Source organism: Pleurodeles waltl, chromosome 10 (genome assembly GCF_031143425.1).
Source record: "Pleurodeles waltl isolate 20211129_DDA chromosome 10, aPleWal1.hap1.20221129, whole genome shotgun sequence".
In the NCBI taxonomy this organism is placed as follows: Eukaryota; Metazoa; Chordata; class Amphibia; order Caudata; family Salamandridae; genus Pleurodeles; species Pleurodeles waltl.
This window is the reverse complement of record NC_090449.1, coordinates 217,547,908-217,569,314: the sequence shown is the minus strand read 5'-3', so window position 1 is coordinate 217,569,314 and position 21,407 is coordinate 217,547,908.

Genomic DNA, 21,407 nt, shown 5'->3' with positions numbered 1-21,407 from the left:
ATCTGTTTCCTCATTCATAAAGTAGCAACATCACTGGTAAGGGATACCACAGCACTTAGTACATAAGTCTCACAGAAACAATGCAGGAAACCCATTTGCAGAATAGGAAATGTACCTCAGAGTCACTGGAGGTATAGCTGTATTAGCTGGGTTCTGGAGTTAGTCTTCCCCCTCTTCTTCTTCATCACTCTCATCCATGCTCTGGGGTGGCAGGGGTGATTGGATAGCATCCTCCTCTTTTCAAAGTGTGGGATAGCTTTCCTTACGGCCAAGTTATGTAGCATGCAGCAGGCCACCACTATCTGACACACCTTGTCAGGGCCATAGCACAGGGATCCTCCGAGAGATGCAGGGAACAAAATCTTGCCTTCAGGAGTCATATGGTCCGCTCAATCACCCTCCTAGTGCGATCATGTGCTTCATTATGATGGAGTTCAGCATCTGCCGTGGGATTTCTCACCTGTGTCAGGAGCCATTGCATGTTTGGGTAGCCAGAATCCCCTGGAAAAGTCAGTGAAATACACACACTTACTACTTGTATGCAGTCTGCCTGTCAGGTATGTCATACACACTCACCTATGAGCCAAGCTCTTTCCCCCTGTAGTTGTCCCATCATGTGTGGCACACTGCTGTGTCTCAGGACATAGGTATCACGGACTAATCCTGGGAACCTTGCATTGACATGAGTTATGTACTGATCAGCAGAACACACCAATTGGAGATTCAAGAGTGAAAGTTTTTACGGTTTCTGAATACCTGTTCATTTACTTTTGGGGGTATGAGGGCTATGTTGGTACCATCAATGGCACCTATCACATGGGGGATACTTGCAAAAGCATAGAATCCTGATTTGATGATGGTGAGATCAGCCCTTTGGGGGAACTGGACATAACTTTGCAGGTGTTGCACAAATGCATTCAAAAATTTGGACAGGATGTGGCTCAACATTGGCTGAGAAACATGGGCTGCCATGCCCACTGTCACTTGGAATGAGCCTGTGGCTACAAAATGTAGCACAGATAGTATCTGCACAGTTGTAGGTATGGCATGGGGATTCCTATTCACTGGCATCAGAACAGACTCCATTTGTGCACAGAGTTCCAGGATTGTGGCTCGATTCAGGTGGTAAGTGATGATGATGTGACGTTCCTCCATGGTGGTCAGATCTACCAGGGGTCTGTAAACAGATGGGGCCCTCCCTCGCCACATGGGGCTGTACCTATGAGGGAAGAAGAGAGACACATTGAGTTGGGACATACACTTCCATGACAAGGTCCCACTATTCATGTTGTACATGCGGCACAATTGTCCCTCACACAGACACAAAGAACGTTTTAATCCTGTCCTGGTGATGTGTGGTGAGGTGTGTATGTTTTATGGCATCACAGTGTAGGCACAATTCCCAACATGATTCCATGAGGAGGACCAGTATTCAAAACAGTACTCTACTAAGAGAATAGAAGAGGATATCGAATGGAGCCATGGAGTAGGAGCCCAGACAGACTATGAAGGCATGGTGGATGTAAAATAGCAGCCCCCTGTCCTACAGGTAGTGGATTGCAGGAAATGACCTCATTCCATGGCGTCATGGCGGTAGGCGGTGTTCACCGACGTGCACCTGATCATTTGATAACATTGTTGTCAATGGGGAAGCAGGGCCAATCATGATCACCGCCGGCGGTGATGGTGCACACCACTGCGATATATACCGTCATTTTGCCATGCCTTGCCACTTGACTCCTGCATCTCGAGTAGGGAAGAACTCCACTGCGTGTGCTGCTGTGTCCTGACTCTGGTCCTTGAGATGGTACGTGCTACAGGGGAACAGGCCTGACCTTTATCACAGAGAAGCTGGAGAAGCTGGTGGATGGGGTCCTGCCCCTGTATCCAAAGCTGGATGAGTTACTATTTGTCCTCCTTGAATGTGTGTGAATGTGGCAGATGCTTGTAGGCATTTTTGTTGACTGTGTGAATGCTTACCCGTTGTGTGTCTGTCAGTTTTGGGCTTAGCTATGGGCTATATGTATGTTTCCATGGGCTTTGTCAGGTTGGACTGGCATGGCATTTGTGTATGGGGCACCCACATTGACATCTGTTTCTTTACTCTTTACTGTTTTTCTTTACATGCATGTGTCCCATGCAGGTCAGCTCCCATCAGAAGAAAGGATTATGGCGAGCCATCGCCAAGGAAGTGCAGACCATTGGGTCTACAACGGATGGAGCACCCACTGCAGGAAGCAGTGGAAGGACCTGAGGCGCTGGGCCCGGAAGACTGGAGAGGCCCAGTTGGGGGGTAGCCTCCAAACGAGGGAGGGATGCACGTTGGACCCTAACCCACCGTAATGGCCCACATTCTGGTGGTGGCCTATCCAGATTTGGATGGGCGCTTAAAGGCAGCACTGTAACCACAAGGGGGTGAGGCCCAGGCACCTTTTCTCCTGACCCAGTCAGCCCTGCTGCTCTCACTGAGGAAGCTATTGACCTCCTGGGAACCATCTCTGTAGGGAAGACAACCATTGTGAATACCATCCAGGGGCTGGCATCCCAGATGCAGCAATACAATGCATTCCTGGAAGGCATTCACAATGCCATGTCTGGCCTACAGAGATCGTTTTAGGCTCTGGCCTCATCTTTGACTGCAGCCAGTGTCCCTGGTCTCTCCGTCCCCCTCCCACCACCTCTACCCCTTCCAGCACCCCACTCCCTTCACCCATCCTAAGCACACATACAGCCAGCCATGCACCCAAATCAACACACATGAAGAACACTGAGAAACACAAGCACAACACGTCACACCGCATGCAGGCACACACCCAACATACCAAAGCAGACACACCAACATCCACCTCCCTCACTGTGTCCACCCACCCTCCTTCCAAAACACACACATGCTCACACTCATCCACCCCACATACATCCACCACACATAAGCATACTAAACAGGCACCTGCAATCACTTCCAGCACACTTACACCTCGTACCACCACTCCCTCTACCTCCACTCCTAAACCTGTGTCCAAAATCCATCCTGCTGCACCTAGAAACCTTTTCCTCTCCCATGCTGACCTGTTTGATCCCACTGGCCCACCCCATCTTATCCCTAAACCTTCCCTTGGCCTCACCTAGTCTACTCCTTCCTCTTCAAAGTCCTCCCCAGTCTGATCTTCCCATTCCCGTGCCCCTTCCCCAGGGAGCAAGAAGGCCTGTATTTCCCTGGTCCCTCTGCCACCCCCCCGGTCCAGGCCCACTCCTCCTCCTTCCAAGGGCAAGCCAAAACCCTCTCGACCTCCAGACCGTATGCCCAAGACCCCCCTTCCAAACCTGAGTCCCTACCCCCACAACCCCCTGCCCTTGATCCCTGAGGTGGCTGACTGACTGCCCTATTGATTCCCTTTTCTCAGTTGAGGATTTTTCAATCAAAGGAGTCAAGTGTGGCCTATATTTGCCCTTCCGGGAATTGTAGATGGACTGACCTATGGCCTTGTTTGAACATTTATTATTATTCCTGTTCAAGTAAATTTTAGTGGCCAACAGACCTGTTGGGGCAATATTGACACTTTGGGCAGCATTTCACTGTGGGGGTGTGATGTGCATAGCTGTGTGCATTAATGCAGGTATTTGTTGGCTTGTGTCTGGTAAGCACATTTTGTTATGGTATGTATTGCTTGGGGTGTTGGGAGGGGTTGGGTATGTGTTGCAGTGTGGGTGGGGTGGGTGGGTGTGTACTTGAGCCCTTTCCTCCCATGTGTGCTAGGCTGCAGTACTTACCTTTCTCATTTGCGTCAGCGGTCACGATCCTGGAGGAATATGGCAAGGAGAAGCACTGGCATTATTTCCAACTCTCGCTCCATGTCGGCGTTGGCGTGTTCTGTGGGCCTCCGGTAAGTGTTTCCCTTTTTAGGGGTCATTTCCACCAGGCTTTGCATGGCAGTAGTTCCCGCCCCGGAACTGATGGCGGTATGGTGGTTCATAATATGTTGGCGTTTGGGGCCTTTCCGCTGGCCTGAAGATGGCCTCCGCCGTCGGCAGTGGTACTCCCAAAATGGCAGTGAGTGGATGGGCCGCTGGCAGTTTCTCAAGTGCTTCATTATGTGGCGGTCTGGACTGCCAGCCTGTTGGCAGCAGTTACCATGGCCGCTGGCGGGGCCGTCTTTACCGCCAGGTTCAAAATGACCATCACAGTATTCTGCATCAGAGGGGCATGCAATGGTTGTTGCAGTGGCCATTCCATTGTAACACTCATTACTTTTAACCCTGCCCCAGATGTTGGAGACATCTTACTCATTATCAGTGCTAGAACACTAACAACTGCCCAGGGGTGGTGTGAGCATGGCAAAATGTTGAGGAATGCATTGATACATCTTTGTTTTTTGTCACTAATATGTGTGTGCCATTTCAAAGCGCACACACTAGAGCTAAAGTGCCATGGCAGTTTCCTCATGTTCATGTAGTTGTCCCTTCCTGCACATTAGTTTCATAACATTACGGATGTCTTGCCAATACTGTGTGGGCAGTCATTGTCACCGTAGTAGACCATTTATGTCCTAGAAGGGATATCAACCTGCGCATATATACTTCCCTCAACACAGACATACTTGCATTGTGGTCAAAGTATGCCTGCTTTGTTGCTGGCTACCGAGTAATGTGCTAGTGCTGCCGCAGATGAAGGCCTGCTCCATACTGTCTGTAAAGCAGGGCAGCCCTGTGGTACAAATTCAGCCCATGTGTATCAGATAATAGAAACATTATGGGGTGTATGTGATACACGATGTACACAAAGAGGAATGTGCAAGTAGTCTGGACTCGGAGCCTAGCTAAGATCTCTTAAATGCCATTGGCCAAAGACACAAAGGGGCTGATTTAAGGAAAGTGATGCTGCACCTAGTGACTCGCAACTGTTCTGGCGACCCTAAGCGCCTCATTCCCCCACCATCTGTGCGCCATATGGAATGTACGTGCACCATGCCACTGAGTAGGGGGCAATTGCGTAATTTCATATAGATGCAAATTATGTGCTCAGCAGGAGTGGCACAAAAAATGTAGCACTACTCTTGCACAGTACATAGGGGACCATCATATTTGAGCAGGCGTTCAAAGTGCAGGAAAAATTGCACTAGGATATACTGTATAAAGTTATTCCCTGCCTCATTTATTTTGCCCCCCTTACAGGGGAAGGCCCTCCTTCCATACATGATTCCTGGTGCAGCCATCATGTTGTGCAGCGCTTAACAAAGTGGCACTATGCTTTATACTTTGTTAATATGACACTGGGAAAATGTCACTTCATCTCTGGCTTAGAGTCATTTGTGAATTTCACAATGGCAGTGCTAAGGGGGTGCTTGGGTCTCTTAAATCTGGCCCACAACAACCTGTCATGACCCTTCACAAAACATGCTGCACTCAACCTTATGTCTGCCTGTCATGCACATGCAAATAAGGATGTAGCAATGCAAATGGGGTACTTACCAACTGGTGAACCAATCTGTATCCCCAGGTGATTGAGTAGATCCTGCTCCCGTACTATCAGGTCAAGCCAACAGTGCTTCGACTGGTGGTCGGTGGCACTACTCCAAATATCCTGCACAGGTGGTGGAGCACCTTGCCCCACCGCAGCTTCCTTACCACTGTGGGGTAGCCCTGGATTATGCGGCCACCCAAAACTAGCATAATCAGAAGGTAATGCTACACCAAGCAAATTACCCCTCCCAGTACATCAGCTACCATTTTATTTGCCCTCCCTTTCCCAGCCATTATGCAATATATGCAAACTGCAACTGTACCAACAACACCAATCCTCCATCAGCCACAGCTCCACACACCCTCACACAGTCACAGACAAAAAGACTGTGAAGTGAAATTGAATGAACTGTACCATTTATGCAGCCAAGAAGTCCTGTTTTATCACTTCTGGGCCTGTGCGTCATTTTCTGATATGCGTAGTTCTTTTTTTTATGCATGGCGGTTATGTGTCAATTTTTCCCCATTGAAGCTGAGAAGGACTCAAGACGTGCGATTGACGTGCAGGGGCCAGGCTTCCAATTTTTGGCATAGCGGAGCATTTAATATTGCTGTTTCCGTCAAAGTTATGCGTGTGTACGTATGTAGCAAATCTGCTAGTCATTTAAGTCTGTCAATAATCATGTGAGACAAATGCATTTTCATTAGTGGAAAGTTGACTTTGGTGCAGACTCCAACACATAAAACAAGGCCTATGCCATTCATGTGGTACATGTGTGCTGAGATATCAGACATACAGTATGTGTGCATGCTACAAACTAGGTACTTATAAGCAACCACAACATGTTTTTTATAACTGTCACATACAATGGCATACAACTGTGTAGCAGTGTTGCAGTCAGGCAATGGTGGCAGCCTAGTGATCATTTGTACTGTGTGACTATTTATGCCTACACAGACACATGGTTGCATATTATGGCACAGTTTACAGTGCTCCACTCTGCTCAGTCTACTGTGCACATGCATCAGGCCCCTGACTGTGTCAAGAGTCAATGTAGCCTCAGCATTGGAGTTAGGGGGTTTTGGGTGGGATATAGCCTCCTCACGATTGCTCTTCAGCAGAGCAATACGCAGCCCCGTGCAGACTGACATGTGTATCAAATGGCCTGGGATTTTCATTTTCCTTTGGGGTACTTGATGTCAGTCTTACCCTATCATGTACAGAGGACAGGCTACTTGTACATTTAGGGCATGTCTCATCATTTGGCATGGTCTGACTGACATGGTAACACATCCTTAGTAATTTCCATTTGCAACTTGGTTAGGGCCTGTATCTCTAATGAAATTTTTAATTTTTGTAAGACCCAAGGGATAGATGATGTCACCTGTCACGGCCTTCTGTCAAAATAATAAGCAATAGACAACTACAACATTGTTGTTGTAGCAAACATGAGTGGGTTATTTACTGACCTAGCCATCCTCTTTGAACATATGCTGGGTGATCACATGGTGACATTGCTGTGTTGCACAGTCAGTATTGGTCTATGTGTGTACCGTCTCCATCATTTATGGCATATCTTGTTTGGAATAGATTAGGTCCTGCATTGCGGGTATTCTTTAGGCTGCTTACGCTTTGTACACATTTTCTACTGCAACATTTTCCGGTCAGACATGGACAGGATGCAACGTGTGACTTGCGTAATTTGGAGATGTACACATCTTTTACTACTGGCTACATGATAGATTCCCTCCCATTTCCAGGTTTTGCAAGATTACATGATTTCCACACACACATGACATTACACCTGCCATAATACTTACGTAGTCTCCAAGTGACCTCCCCATGTTGTATCTCCAAGTATCCGCAGGATTCTCTCAGCTGTCCTTCCACATCCTTTGATCCTTTGGTGTACATGGGTTTGCACTAAACTCAGCATTCTACAGCCTATATTACTATCACCATGAGTGCATTTTGTTAGTGAATGCAATCATCTCAGCACTGTATTATTTTTTGGCCACATGCAACATATCTGTCTCCTTCTTCAGAAATACATTTTAGGAGGGTTCTGTGATATGTTTGGACATTGCTAGACATACTTGCACATCCCACACCTAAGTGGCATGTTGGAGACCTAGACATTTTAGGGACTTTTGTCACTGTTGGTACCTTTCTCTTGGTCAGCCATGTGAGTGCCAATGGGAGGTATGTTTTTATATGTGGTGTGTGATGGTAACATACAGACTATACTGGGTAACCTTGCTCACACATGTCAACCATTGTAGGTAATCACAAACCCTTTCCTACCTAGGCTATACACCCATACACATGTATATCCGGATAAGATGCATGCATGTGTCAAAACAGAAGATTTGTGTGACAAGTGTGTTAGAATGTACATAGGGAGTGGGACAGACATTCATTTGGTGGTGCATTCTACCATTTTATAGTTAAATCCTGGCTATGGGCCATATGTATGGACAGTGCATCAGCACCCATTGTTGCTTCACTTGTCTAGCAACCCTTAGCGCACTCCACGGTCAACATATGTGTGCTATATATGAGGTACAGCACACCATGTGGCAGGGTTGGGCCCAATGGTGGAGCCAAAACATAACGCCAGATATACGGTGCAGACTTAGGCTCAAACTTTGGTTCCCAACCCTTAACAGTCAATAAAGGCCCATTGCTACCAATGGTCTCCCCCTTTGTCAACGTGCTCAGTGCTTGCGTAGCAGCTATCTGCCTGAGATGTAACACAGTTCAGTTCCTGTGTGGCATTTGATATTGGTACCGTCAAAGGCTTGTACACCATGACAAATGTGGGGCTGTGCCTATGTGTGTTGCGCCGTGTGCCGCTCCGCAAGCCGAAGGTTTGGCTCGGGACGCGGCATGCGGCAGCAGGACGAGCCACACCCGAGCCTTGCATATGTTTGTTGAGGCCCCAAATTGGGCATGGGCCCTCATTTTCTCTTCAGTGCGGCGCTTCCCCAGGAGATCCTGCTCCCCCCACTCACCTCTTTTCTTTCCTGTTGCCCTTGTTTAAAGCTCCTTATATACTTACTATCTTTCCCATGTTTCTTTCTCTTTCCCCAGCATGCTTCCTTTTTTTCCCTGCATGCACTGGTTCCCTATTCACTATGGTATTTTTTCTATAGCATTCTAACACTGGATCCCAATTCAAGATGGCACCTTTTTACTTCCTGTCAGTTACTTCCTGTTCTTAGGGTATATAAGGTGTGTGATTCTTGTTCTCTTTGCGCTGCAAAACTTCCTGTTTGGTGGTGATCTTCGCTCCTGTTTCTCTGTATCTGCTATTGAAACTCTGATTTTGTTCCAGCTTTTCCTGGTCATTTTTCCTTTCCTTTTGTTTTGATTTTCTTTTACTCTTGTTTGTTTCAGGAGTTCCCTCTTGTTGAGGTTTTTTCCCCTTTTGGGTTTTTTTCCCTCGGGACTCCTTCTGGAGGGCACGGACTGCCTTTGGCATTCCCTCTGTCAGCAGCACTGTGGCTACCAGATAGGGTTGCCCCTATTTGGGCCAAGGCAGAACTTACAAGAACAAGAAGCCTGCCACACTTCCTGTGGGTCACAGACACAGATTATGAGTAGGTTGCGACAATGTTTGGCTTTCTTTGCTTTGACATGGTCTATGCCATTCACATAGCTGAGCCATTCATTGTTTGGATTAATGGGTGTGGGTTGCTAATGTAGCATTTAGAAACAGCCCCTACCATATGTACGCCCCCCTTGCATAAATCTTGACAGGTATGGGGGTGATGTGGGGAAAAGGGGTAGGAATTTACACAATGGCCACTTAACGCCACATATTTTTTGTGGTATGTGGATCTAGGTCTTCGAGAGCCACATGGCCTAGAGTTATGTGACACAGATGTGTGACATGGAGGCGCTTTACCCTCTTACATCACAACCTATGTTCCAACCACATTTGTTACTGTTGTGTTTCTTTCTGCTCTCTGAAGCATGACCAACATTTCAATGATATATGTAGTGGAGAATGAGTAGACCATGGACATTCTGGTGCAAAAAGATTTATTGGTGAAATTTACAAAGTGATATTATTTGTACTGTGTCTAAGTGTAGAAGTTCTATACAATTTGTTGTCTCCTGCGAACTCCAGCAGCAGTGTCTTGTTGTTCTCCCTTCAACTGTGCTGCACCATTGTCATCCTTCTCCTCATTGGTGACATCTGTCAGTTCATCCCAGGGAATATTGATCCATATACATATATTATGCAAGATTGCACATACAAGTATCATCTTGCATACCAGCGGTGGTGCATACATGTTTCCTCCTGTCAGGGCCAGGCACCTAAATCTTGACTTCAGAAGCCCAAATGTCCTCTCAACCACATTTTGTGTCCTTCTGTGCCCTTCATTTTATGCCCACTCTTCCACCATTTTCGGGTTGACAAAAGGAGTCATCACCCATGGCTGTATGCCGTAACCTTGGTCGGCTGCAAAGGAATGAGAGAACATGTTTTGGTAATGCATATTTGTGGTTTTGTATGTTCCATGGCAGATGTTAGTTTTAAGTGGAGTGGTGACTCCAACTGGCTTCTGGTATTGTGTGTTTTCCTGTTTTGTCGTATGGTTCCGTTGGTTTGTCTTGATGGATATTACAATCATGGGTTGTGGCTCAGAGACCTAGTGATTATCAAATTAATAAAAACTGACAGTTCAACCATGCCACACACATGTTTTGTGTTGTCCATATTTGGGCCTATGTCCTATTGTTAATGGGACCTACCTCCTCCTTGCACCACAACAGTTTCATTTGTATTGACACCATGGTATCCCTACAAAGCCAAACTCAGGCCTCCATGTTACAGTGTGGCACTACACATGCAGTGTGATACTTTGTGACCATGTATGGCAGATGATGGCTGTGCCAGCCATCATGAGTACAACGGTGTGATTCACACAATTGGAGGAGTAGCAAAATAGGTGCAGTGGAATCTCCAAGGTTCCTATACATGATTTCTCATAGACACTTTCAACACATGCACAGTGCAGGCGTTGGAAGGGGGCAAACCATATTTTGCATGGGTCCCTATGTACAGTGCATGAGAGGACAGGCATGTTCTCAATACTCCTGCAGAGTCCTACTATGGCATCCATTATCTTTACAGCATTGCACCTACTGTGCGCCACGGTGGCCGGTTACTTGTATATGGTGCACACATGGTGGTGTTACGGGGCGCTAAGGGGCACATGTGAAGTGACACTGGACTAGGTACAGCACCACTTCTCATTTATCTGCCCCATGGTCTTTCATAGCTAGTGAAGTTGTATTCCTATGTGTGTGGCACAATGCAAGTCAGGTGAAGGTGCACACTACAGGTACCTCAGGTATGTGTAGGTGATATTTAGTTGGTTATGGCAACACTTGTGTGGAATTTTATATTGGTGCCCTCAGAGGCTTGTACACTATGACAAATGTGGGGCTGTGTCTATGTGTGGCTTTCTTTACTTTGACATTGTCAATGCCATTCACATAGCTGAGCTATTCATTGTTTGGTGTAATGGGTGTTGGATCTCTATTTAGTTGTCAACCAGTGGACACTTGCAGTGGTTTGGGCCCAGCTTCTGTCTGCAAAAGGGACATAGCTCCACCTGTCCTTTATGTGGTGTGCTAGTCAGGTTGTGGTTGCATTATGTACATATGTGTGTATGTGTGTGTGATGTGCAATTAATGGGGTGTAGTGTGGCATGTGGCATATGTGTTGTTGTCTGTACATCTGTTTTCCTCTGCCCATGTGTCTTTAGCATGGTGTAGGTCTTATTTGTCCTACAAGGTTGTTGTGTTGTCTGTATACTGGTTGGTATGATGGGTTACCTACAAGTAGGCCATTGCCATATTTCCCATCCTGGAACCGCTCGTTGATGGTGGAATGCTGGAATATGTAGGTATCATGGATGCTGCTGGGATATTTGGCAAGGATGTTTGTGAAGATCCCACAGTGGTCCACAATGGCCTGCACATTAATCGAATGTTTGTGTTTGAGGTTCCTGTAGAGGTGTTCGGTTGCTGCAGGTGGCACAAGTTGAACATGGGTGTAGCCCATTGTACCCAGCATAAGCGGGAACCCAACAGTTAGGTAGAAACCTTGCTTGATCTCCTGCTGCAGTTGCTGGATGTTGGGGAAGCAGAAGTGGTAAGGTGTGAGGCAGAAGATTACATCCAGAACCTTTGGTAGGAAGGGCGAGAAGGATGGCTGGGAGATACCAGCCACTTGTGCACCCGTTGTCTGGAATGATCCTGATGCCAGCATTTGGAGGACAGTGAGGAGTTTGGTCATAGGTGGTATATTAGTTGGAGTTTCCACCCTTGCAGTGATGTCTGCCAATATGTAGTGCAGCAGGCGTACAATGGACTCTCGCTTCAGACAGTAGGTTCTGATGACATCTTGTTCCCCGAGCCCAATCATGGTTGTGCGCTGTCGCAATATCCTCTCCTTCCTTCTGTGTTGCCTTTTTGACTGCTGTGATGGTGTTTGGGGTTGCTGTGGTGGTGCTGAAGGGACCTGTTGTCATTGCTGTCATCTGTGGCATGTGCCAAGCTGAAGCATTAACAGTTCCACGTTGTCCAAGAGGTTGCCAATGCCCCTTTTGTGTGTTTTCCCTGAGAAGTGGTGGGGGGCTCATTTTAATGCCTAGTCTGACCACGTATGAAAATTTGGCACAAATCGGGCTTTGCTTCATTTTTTTAGACCGATTTCTTTCTGGGCATCATTTTAGCAACAGGCATTAAATATGGCGCTAGAGGGCTAGCATAATTTTTGGAAGGGAACACCTACCTTGCATTTTATTGTTGCAAAACGACGTATGGTGGATTGGCGCTCCCAAAAAATGATGCTAACTGAGATATTTTGACAGTAGGTGGGTCTAGCGTTAAAATACAAATTTGGGGTAGGTTTGCACCGCTTTTGTGTCAAAAAGATTACGCTAAGGCAGTGCAAACTTATCATAAAATTGGACCTAAGTCCCTTAGCTTGTTCAGTATCGTCCTGGCCATCAAGGGTAAAGCAACCACACAGAGCAGATAAAATCTAAAATAGTAGCAGTCCTTCAAAAGAAATGTATAGAAATGTCAACAGCCTGAATAAATTGGCAGTCCATCTGAGGCCGGTTGAGGCTTCTAATTATTACTGTGATAAACTTGCAGACCACTTTGTAAAAAATGTTAATGACATCCACACTCACCTTAATGTGAGTGAAAGGTCAGGACAGGCTGGCCCATCTCCTAGGATGGGTGGCTTATCACAAGGAGTACAATTGAAACAGTTAGCTCTGCTGGACAATGCCTCTTTCACTGCCCTGATGAATGAAGTTAGCTTGGGCTCTCCTGATAACCCGGTTAAACATGAGTACATATTGAAACTAGAGGAATTTGTTTAATTACTTTTTTAAAGCTTGCAGATCTCTCTCTGTCCTTGGTGCCTATGGTATAGAAACACATCAAAGTTATCCCCCTCCTTGAGCAATCCTCGCTTGATGCAGCTCAGCCAGAGAAATACTGACTTTTTCTGTACTACCTTTTTTGGAAAAAAGAGGTGGAGAAACACATAAATAATCTCCTGAAGGCATTTCAAGAGAAGAACCAAGGCGCATATTTATACTCTGTTTGCGCCGGATTTGCGTCGTTTTTTTTTTACACAAATCCGACGCAAAGCTAACTCCATATTTATACTTTGGCGTTAGACCCGTCTAGCGCCAAAGATCTTGGAGTTTGCGTCATTTTTTAGCGTGGACACCTACCTTGCGTTAATGATATGCAAGGTAGGCGTTCCCTTCTAAAAAATGACTCTAAGGCATGTGCGCCTTATTTAAACTCCCCTGCAAAAATGACGCGCGGGAGTGGGCGGGTCAAAAAAAATGACATCCAGCCGCTTTTGCGTAATTTTTTAACGCCTGGTCAGGGCAGGCGTTAAGGGACCTGTGGGCTCGGAAGGAGCCCAGAGGAGCCCTCCCATGCCCCCAGGGACACCCTCTGCCACCCTTGCCCACCCCAGGAGGACGCCCAAGGATGGTGGGACCCATCCCAGGGAACTTAAGGTAAGTTCAGGTAAGTATTTTTTATTTATTTTTTGTGGCATAGGGGGGCCTGATTTGTGCCCCCCTACATGCCACTATGCCCAATGACCATGCCCAAGGGACTTACGTCCCCTGGGCATGGCCATTGGGCAAGGGGGCATGACTCCTGTCTGTGCTAAGACAGGAGTCATTTCAATGGGGGTTGGGAGTTAAAAAAAATGGCGCAAATCGGGTTGAGGCGAAAATTTTGCCTCAGACCTGACTTGCCCTATTTTTTGACGCCCAACCTCCATTTTCCCCTACGCTGGCGCTGCCTGGTGTGAGTCATTTTTTTTAACGCACACCAGTCAGTTCCGCCGGCTAACGTCATTCAATAAATAAGGCGCCCGCATGGCGCTTTGGAATGGCGTTAGCCGGCGTTAAAATTTTTGACACCCAACTGCGTTGGCGGTTGTGCGTCAAAAAGTATAAATATGGCCCCAAGTCTTAAACCCTTAGCAGAACGGACTGATACCCTCCCATAGTACAGAATCTGCTAACTTGATGATGATGGAGACCGTGCACTGTGCTGTAGATGAAGGTGGCTCAATTGCCCTTGTTCTTTTAGATTTAAGTGCTGCCTTTTACACAGTATCTTATGAGGTGCTTTTCCAGCAACTTCATGAGATTATGGTATGCAGCAAAGCCTTGGCATGGTTTGCTTCCTTTTTAAGTGATCGGTCCCTCCAAATGATATCCCCCCCTTTTTCGTCATCTCAAAGAGCGCTGGATCCTGGCATCCTTCATGTTTTGCCTTTCAGTCCCACCCTTCTCTTAACATATATGTCCGGTCACTGGTAAATGTAATGAAGTATTTTCGGATATCTGGATGCATATGCTGACAACACCCAACCTATTGTCTCCCTGTCAGAAGTTTCGAAGGAGGGTGCCATCAACTTCCAAAACTGTATGACAGCTGTCACAGAGTGGATGTACTCTAACTGTTTGAAGGTGAACACATAAAACTGAGGTCCTTCTGATGGGGAAGCATACCCAGGCATGGGGATATCGGGAGATCATTGGTGGCCAAAGGTGTTAGGGCCTCCTCTGAATCCCAAGTCAGGTGTAAAGAATCTAGGAATGAGATTTAAGGATTTGTTCTCTTTTGAGACAAAGGTACTAGCAGGCACTTGTATTGACACACTGAGAGGCCTTAAACTGATTATTGGATTTTTCCATCCCCAAGTACGGCAAATGATTGCACAGTCTTTATTCATCTCGCAATTGGACTACTGTAACATTCTTTTTGGGTGCCAATGGAACTCTTATAAACAGATTGTCCAGAATGTGGCCCCTACATTACTTTTCCATCTCCATAATTTCTGTTCTGTCTCAAAGCTTCTTTGCAAACTTCACTTGTTTGCTATTGAGAAATATACTCAAATCAAAGCCTCTGTATAGCTCATAGGATTATTGTTAAGCATGTTAGGAATGGGGTCTCTGGTTGGCAGTCAGTTTACTCTCTGTTGAAGCAGGGACCCTCACTCTAGTCAGGGCAAGAGAGATACACAGCTCAGATAACCTCTGCTCACCCCCTTGATTGCTTGGCAGAAGCAATCAGGCTTATCTCAGAGGCAATGTGTAAAATATTTGTACAATCCCACACAGTAACACAGTGAAAACACCACAAAAGCCCTCAACAACAGTTTAGAAAAATAGTCAGTATTTCTCCGACTAAAACAAGACAAGAATGTCAAAAATCCAACATACACAAGCTAAGTTATGAGTTTTCAAAGATTAAACTTGAACATAGCTCTTAGAAACACAAATGCTTCAATTTGGCGTTATCACGGTGTCGTGACGGAGCCATTCCCAACAATCCGACACCAATGGTGCAGGTCATGGAGTTGCACGGACTCCCAGGTATAGTACCTTTTGAAAGGGAGTAAACAAGCCAGTGCACGGAGTCAGGGAAGCGAGGCGTCACTGGATCCGGTGCGGCATCAGTTCCACTGCTGCAGATCAGCGGAGACGATCGTGTGAAGCGTCTGCCCCTTGATGGGGAGCAGTGGAGATGAGGCGCCATCGGTACGAATTGTTGGATCCTTACAATTCTGGCAGAGTCGATGTCTGGCGGGTCAAGACACGTTGGGGCGACCTCATGGGGACGCGGTCACGCCACAAGACTGCAGGTGCCGCGGCGGAGTCGGGTGTCACAGACATCGGTGACACACACTCAGGACTCACAAAGTCACGGGATGTTAGCGGGTCTGCGGTGGCGTCAGGCCTGTGATGTCATTCGAGGTTGTTGCAATCCAGCGGGTGCCAAGACTTCGGCTGCAGGCAGCGTCACGGGGTCAGGCAGCGGCATCAGTCCGGGCATCATCTAACATTGGTGCACTTGGTTTTTCTTGGTTTATAACCAGCTTTCACTCCAAATGGCCCATAAACTGAAATAGGCACAACCTGGCGAGTTAGGGTCAACAGAAGGTGAACCCAGAAGCTGATAGGTGAAGTCTTTGCTGTCTCTGAGACTTCTTAAAAGGAGGCAAGCTCAGTCCAAGCCCTTGGAGAAACTTCACAAGCAGGAACACAGAAAAGTCCAGCTTTTGTCCACTTTGGGGCAGAAGCAGCAACTGCAGGCCAACCCAGCAAAGCACACATAGCAAAAGGGCAGTACTCCTCCTCCAGCAATTCAGCTCTTCTTCTTGTCAGAGGTTCCTCTTGATCCAGAAGTGTTCTAAGATTCTTGGATTTGGGGTCCACTTCTTATACTAATTTCCACCTTTGAAGTAGACAAACTTCAAAGGAAAGTCTCAGTGGCCCACAAGATTCTGCCTTGCCCAGGCCTGGCCCCAGACAGACTCCAGGGGGTTGGAGCCTGCATTGTGTGAGGACACACACAGCTCTTTCAGGTGCAGATGTCAGCTCCTTCCTTCCCACTCTAGCCCAGGAGACTCAACAGGATATGCAGGACACATCTCAGCTCCCTTTGTGTCACTGTCAAGAGGAAATTCACAAACAGCCCGACTGTCAGTCTGGCCCAGACATGGATTCCTTAGGCAGGCAGAGGCACAGAATGGTTAAGCAAGAAAACGGCCACTTTCTAAAAGTGGCATTTTCAAACTGACAATATAAAAAACAACTCTACCAAAAGATGTATTTTTAAATTGTGAGTTCAGAGACCCCAAACTCCAAATCTCCATCTGCTCCCAATAAGAAACTGCACTTAAAATATATTTAAAGGCAGTCCTCGTGTTAACCTATGGGAGAGCTAGGCCTTACAATAGTGAAAAACAAATTTGGCAGTTTTTCACTATCAGGGCATGTAAAAGACACTAGTGCACTTGCCCATGGGACTGCCTAGGGCCTACCTTAGGGGTGACTTACATGTAGTAAAAGGGAAGGTTTGGGCCTGGCAAGTGGGTTCACTTGCCAGGTCGGATTGGTAGTACAAGACTGCACACACAAACACTGCAGTGGCAGGTCTGAGACATGTTTACAGGGCTACTCATGTGGGTGGCACAATCAGTGCTGCAGGCCCACTAGTAGCATTTGAGTTACAGGCCCTGGGCACCTCTAGTGTACTTTACTAGGGATTCACTAGTAAATCAATTATGCCAATCAGGGATAAACCAATCACCAATACAATTTACACAGAGAACATATGCACTGTAGCACTGATTAGCAGTAGTAAAGTACCAGAGACCTAAAGCCAACAAAAACAGGTCAGAAAAAATAGGAGAAAGGAGGCAAAAGGTTTGGGGATGACCCTGCAAAAAGGGCCAGGTCCAACAGTTAAGCAGTAAGTTTAGTTTAATTTGGATTCATCAATCCATAAAACACATAAAAGACTATCATAAATACATAGAAAGCTAGATACGATACATAGAGCTAGCAATCACAAGCATAGTTCCAAATGGGAGACAATTAATATGCTGAATTAAGGCAGCTAGTTGAATGTCCATCTTCAATCTCAAATGAGGAACACGGCATGAAAAGTCGGCAGAATCACTCTAGCCATCAGTCACATTCGTAGTGCCAAAACAATTAAATGTAATCGTAATTTTATTTATATAACACTAAGTACCCCTGACGAGGCATCAAAGCCCTGGCCCGGAACCCAAAGGGATTAGTGGTAGATTAGTATAGGGAAATATGAGTATAGTATTAGTATTAGTAGAAGGAAATGTGACTTAATTTGAGCCGTGGGCATGTGGGTCTGTTAGCTGGATTGAATAGAATAGTGGAGGGATAGAGGAGAGATAAATCTAGAAAGTGTTAATTGGGATATCATAATAGTAAGATAAGGTTTGAGATGAGCCAGGAGGGATAGAGGGGGGAAGAGTCTAGGAAGGGTTATGTTGGAGATCATAGTAGTAGAATTAGCTTTGGGATGAGTCAGAGAGTGGAAATAGAGGATAGAGTAAAAGAGGTATGGGGAGAGACAGGGTAATGCATTTGAGAGAGTGATTATTTTTACTTTTTCTTTTCTCTTGCACAGTAGGACTAAAGTATTTGATTGTTTATTTAAAGAGACTGATTATTTAAAGAGATCAATACATAGAAAGGGAGTATATGTATAAGGAAGATATATTCAGATGTAATGTTGTATCGTATAAACGCAGACTTTCCAGTGTTGCAGAATTTGAAGTAAATTTTTTTGTGTACTTTTTATTTTTATCTTTTTTTCTCTATATTTCAACAGTGAAATGCTTGTAGATGAATAGTTATGCTAATATTTACCTATTGTGATAAATAAATAAGACATAGACTCATAAGCATCTAATCAAACCGCTTCTATAGAAATTAAGCAATGACCTATGAACATGTTATGTGTAGAATTACATATATCCCAGTAGCTAGCTTTCCTGCAAATTTGTGTAATTCTGTCCAGTGGTTCGGGCTGTAGTCATGTTCAAAGGTCCCATGGGAATTAAAATGGGAAATGCATTTTTTTTTCCCTTTCCTCCTTTTTCTCAGCCTCTGCTTGACGGATCACCCCTAAACTTTACATGCGCAACGAGAATCACTGGGGCACTTTTGGGGGAAATATTTTGAAGATCCATCAAAAGGTGCTAAAGATATAGGCAAGTCAAAAAATGCTTTTTTATGGAAACATGGTCCTAACTATAACTACCGACCCCCAGTAGGTTATATATATATATATATATATATATATATATATATATATATTTATTACCTACCGGCTAAGTATAGTTAGCACCAAATTTCCATTCAAAAGTGTTTTTTGACTTGCCTGTCTTTGGCGCAGTTTGACGAACTGTACCAAAAGTTTCCAAAAAACGTGTTCCCAAGAATCTTGTTGTATGTGGGACATTTCAGAGTGATCCACCACACAGGGGCCAAGAAAAAGGGAGGGGGTAAAAAAAAAGTGTGTTTCCTGTTATAATTCCCTTTAGGATTTTAGACACAACTCCAGCCCGAGCAGCTGGATGGAATTAGACCACATGCAGCAGAAAGTTGATCTTGGTCCAGAAAGTATGCTCTTTGTTATTTGGTGTAAATCCGTTCAGTAGTTTTTGAGATATTAAAGGAAAAATAAATAAAGATATCTAGAGGCGCGAAGGGTTTGCAAATAATAAACAGCTCCTGCAGGGAAATGCAGAGCTCTGATTGGCTGCCAACACTTCAACAAGGAAGTGTTGGCAGCCATTGAGTCCCACAAAAAAAGATAAAAAGAAAAGAGGGCAGGGTAGGGACACCCTAGCCCCTTAGCTCTGGTGTTGAGGTCCCAGAGGGACCATCCATGGCAAAAAAGCATTTTTTTTTTAAATGTGCCACAAATTTGCAGTGGATCTGTGAATCTGGCAACAATTAAAAAAAAACTATCGCTGGCTCCCGCACTTGTTCCCAGGGGCATGTTAAAAATAAGGAAGGGGTGCATGGGACCCCACCTTCTGGACTTGCTGAAGCCCCTGGGACCACCAGCTCCCAAGCGCTAACAACTATTTAAATGTGGGGAGCCAAACTGGCCCACCTGCTGGCCCTGGAGCATCACTACCCTGGGGCTACGCAGGGGGGCTGCCCGTTCCCCCACAGCCCTGGGGAACTCCACTGCCCCAGGGCTAAGAACTAATTAAATGCAAGGGACTGCCTGAACCCCCACAGTGCCAGGGACTAGTACCTCCCTGGGCTTTAGTTACAATGAATGTAGGGGCCAGGGTGGCGCCCCTGAAGCCCCGGGGACAACAACCTTCTTGGGGCTTTAGGTATAATGAATGTGGGGGGGGGGCGCGCAGACCCTAACTATAATGTGCATGTAACCTTTGTTTTTTTTACGTGAACATATATATATATATATATATATATATATATATATATATATATATATATATATACATATATATATGTATATATATATGTGTGTGTGTGTTTACATATACATATATACACACAAAATAAAGCTGTAAATGTTTACATACACAGGGATATTCAGTACAGTGCTGTTTGAGTATGGTGGTTATGTAGGAAAGAGCCAACTCTTGGGTAGTCTTCTAAAGATAATTAGTTATCTTCTATTTGGGGGTAATGAATGAGAGGGGAGATGTGAGTATGTGGCTTTACATATAGAAGTAGTCTGGCAGCAGAGCTTTGAATCCATTGATTTGTTTTATAGTGGATAGAGATGATCCATGGTAGAGGCCACTGACCTAATCCAGTTTAGACAGTGTAAGAGATGTAGTAGCCTGGACCTTGTGTGGAAAAGCCAGGTGGGGGAAGATGCATTGCAGAGTTTTCATGGTTATGAACCTTGATCTCACTGATTTGTCCACTTCGGCATTCATTGTTAATTTGGAGTCCATGGTAATTCTAAGGTTTCATACTCCTTAGATAGTTTAGAAGGTGGTCTCAAATAGTCAGGCCAGGCGCAGACTGGGTCATCATTTTTCCATTCACCACAAGTAAGTATTTCTGTTTTGGAAGCATTCAGTTTGAGATGTCTTCATGTCATCCACTGATAAACAGCACTGAGGCAACTGAAGATTTGTAAGTTTCTAATGATTTGGGGGCAGTTCCAGTTTAATTGTCATTTGTGTGTCATTTGTGTGTCATCTTCATAGTTGTAGCACATGAACTGAAATTAATTTATGATTGCCAGTAATAACTTCATCTAGATGTTAAAACGCATGGGTAAGATGGCTGAGACTTGAGGGACCCCTGGTTTTTTAAAAGTATGATTTAGATGAGGAATGTGGAGTATGGATGACATTTGTTCTGCTTTGAAGGTAGGATGTGATCCAGTGAAGAGCACTTTCCTCTATACCGACTTCGTAGGTTCCTTGTATTAGGGTGGCATAGTCAACTGTGCGAAAGGCAGCTGAGGGGTCCAAAAGAAGTAGTGCAGCAACTCCATTGCAGTCATGTTTTTTAAGGTCATCCCGGATGGTGATGATGGCAGATTCTGTCCCTCTTCCTAGGAGGAATCTAGTTTGGTAGTCTGAAAGTATGGAGTTATCTTCAATGAACTGTGACATCTGGGCAAATGCTGCTCTTTCTATCAGTTTGCCCAGGAAATATCCATTTGTAATTGGTCTGTAGTTGTTGGGGTCATGAGGGTCCAGGTTTGTTTTCTTTAATAATGGGCATATGTATGCCTTTTTTAGGTCTTCAGGAAAGAGTCCCATGCTTAAAGAACAATTGATGATTCTTCTTCAGGTATGGCAGCAGAGGTAGATAAAATAAAGATCTTGAAAATTTGTGGTGGACAAGGTTCAGAGTGTTGTGTAGCCATTTTAGCTATAGCTCCATGCATGTTTTTTTAACACACTAGGCCAAGCTGCTGTGCACTCTAACCTAGATATATTTTATTCGGCTTTATTTTATTATTGTTACAATAGCCACTTTGATGGTCTTGTTTTATTTTCTGTTTTTCTAACTGTTTTTGCCGAGGCCAG